At 37.7% G+C, this 2,178-nt stretch overlaps 1 pseudogene; it reads right to left on the bottom strand.

The window, feature by feature from the left end:
• Window positions 1–1,492: 1,492 nt before the first annotated feature.
• LOC135319352 (small ribosomal subunit protein eS17-like) lies at window positions 1,493–1,893 on the bottom strand (annotated as a pseudogene).
• Window positions 1,894–2,178: the final 285 nt, after the last annotated feature.

Below are 2,178 nucleotides of genomic sequence, written 5' to 3'. Positions count from 1 at the left end.
GGTTCCACTGGGATGGAGGCAGCTGGGACTAATACATGAAAGTTTTTGATTGTGCACTAAGCAGTAGAAAAGACTTCTGCATTTATGTTACTAGTTTAAAAAAAGTTAAAAAAATTTGGGGGGGAGGTAATTAGGTTTACTTATTTACTTATTTTTGGAGGAGGTACTGGGGTTTGACCCCAGGACCTTGTGTACGCTAAGCATGTGCTCTACCACTTGAGCTATACCCTTTCCCCACCATTTGTGTTACCATTAAAGAAGGTTTTGCAAAGAGCTCTAAGATCAGGACAGGGAACTTTAATGGAAAAAATAGGCTGAGTTAGAGCCAGTGACTACTGCTACTGTTTACAGTGATGTGTAGCATATGTAGAAGCAAGACTCAGGGTTGAGCCTAAGAACCAAGCAAAATCATGATTGCAGAATAGGAGGTGACTAGGAGAGATGCTGATCCCTGCTTCCCCTCAAGAATCCTTGGGGATATTGCCAGGGACACTAGATTTCCCCCTGTACACAGGAGGGGACAGGGAGACATTTTAATAAAAATCTTTTTCCTTCATCTCCCTTGTAAATGTCTTCTTGCTTAAAAAAATCTTATGTGATTGCTTATTCTTTATTTTTTGAACCTATACTATGTACACATGGCATAAAATTCAAAAAGGAAAAAAAGGTATACAGTGAAAAATAAGCATTATTCTCTCCTCAATTTCCTAGCTATTCAGGCTTCCACAGTTATCAGCTTCTTGTATATCCTTCAGGAGACATTGCAAGCATTTTTATGAACAGGTGAGTTTATACATTATGTTTCTCCTCAATCTTCTGCATAACTTTTTTTTCACATAATGATATGTCGTGTATTTCTTTTAATATCTCCACATAGAGAGGTTTTTTTTTTTCTTTTAAATTTTGGCTGCATAGTACTTTGTGGTCAGAAATAACATCACTTCTAATTATGACACCCTTCTTTTACTTCAGGTGTGTAGAACTTGCCTCAGTCCACAAGTTACTATATTAGTAAACCAGTTAGAAACGATAACCAGATATGATTGTAACTGATATTTCATACTTAAGATCTATTTAATAATAGCTTTTCTCAATAAAGAAGAAAAGAATAAGATCCAGCTATATGAATTATGATCCTTCTACCTTACAGGTTTTTTTTTTTAAATTGAGGTATAGTCGGTTTACAATGTTGTGTTAATTTCTGACTTACAGCATAGTGATTCAGTTATATTTATATTCATTTTCACATTCTTTTTCATTATAGGCTATTATAAGGTATTGGATATAGTTCCCTGTGCTATACAGCAGGACCTTGTTGTTTATCTATTTTATATATAGTAGTTTGTATCTGCTAATTCCAAACTCCTAAATTATCCCTCCCTCTTTTTTCCACTCTGGTAACGAAAAGTTTGTTTTCTTCCTCCTTCTTCCTCTTCCTCTTCCCCTTTGATTGTTGAGATTTACTGAAAATATTAAACCACAGCAGAAAGATTCAAACAACTCCACTTGGTGGTTTGAAATTCATTGTAACTGTAGGCTAAGTGATCTGCAGGTTGGACAGACTGCCAAAGTCCAAAAGCTTCAGCATTTCCTTAGTGTCAGGATCTACTTCAATTGATCTCCCGATCCAGGGCTGAGACCTCAGGAACATGATTATCCCTCTCTCTCTCTCCCTGCAGCTTGATGGGGTACCTCTCGCTGGGTCTCTCTGAATCAGCTTCACAGATGTGTGACACAGCCTGCTATCTTGTTGTGGAACTTCTTGCTGGGAATAACGGCGATCTCCTTGCACACACGTGTGCTGATGTGGAATTTGTTGCACAGGAATGTTTAGCACGTCTCAGTGATGGCCTGGGCCACCTTCCCTATGGTTTTGGTGTGAACATGGCCCATGTTGGCAGGTCCTTGGTAAAAGACGAAACATAAGTTTGTTTTCTATGTCTGTGAGTCTTTTTCTGTTTTGTAAAGAAGTTCATTTGTGCCATTTTTTTTTAGATTCCATATATAAGTGATATTGCATGGTATTTTTATTTCTCTTCCTGGCTTACTTCACTTAGTATGACAATCTCCAGGTCCATCCATGTTGCTGCAGATGGCATTATTTTGTTCTTTTTTCATGGCTGAGCAGTATTCCATTGTACATATCACAACGTCTTTATCCAATCACCTGTCAGTGGA

Source organism: Camelus dromedarius, chromosome 26 (assembly GCF_036321535.1).
Source record: "Camelus dromedarius isolate mCamDro1 chromosome 26, mCamDro1.pat, whole genome shotgun sequence".
Classification (NCBI taxonomy): Eukaryota; Metazoa; Chordata; class Mammalia; order Artiodactyla; family Camelidae; genus Camelus; species Camelus dromedarius.
Note: the sequence above shows the minus strand (reverse complement) of the source record. Positions and strands in the feature narration are given on the sequence as shown.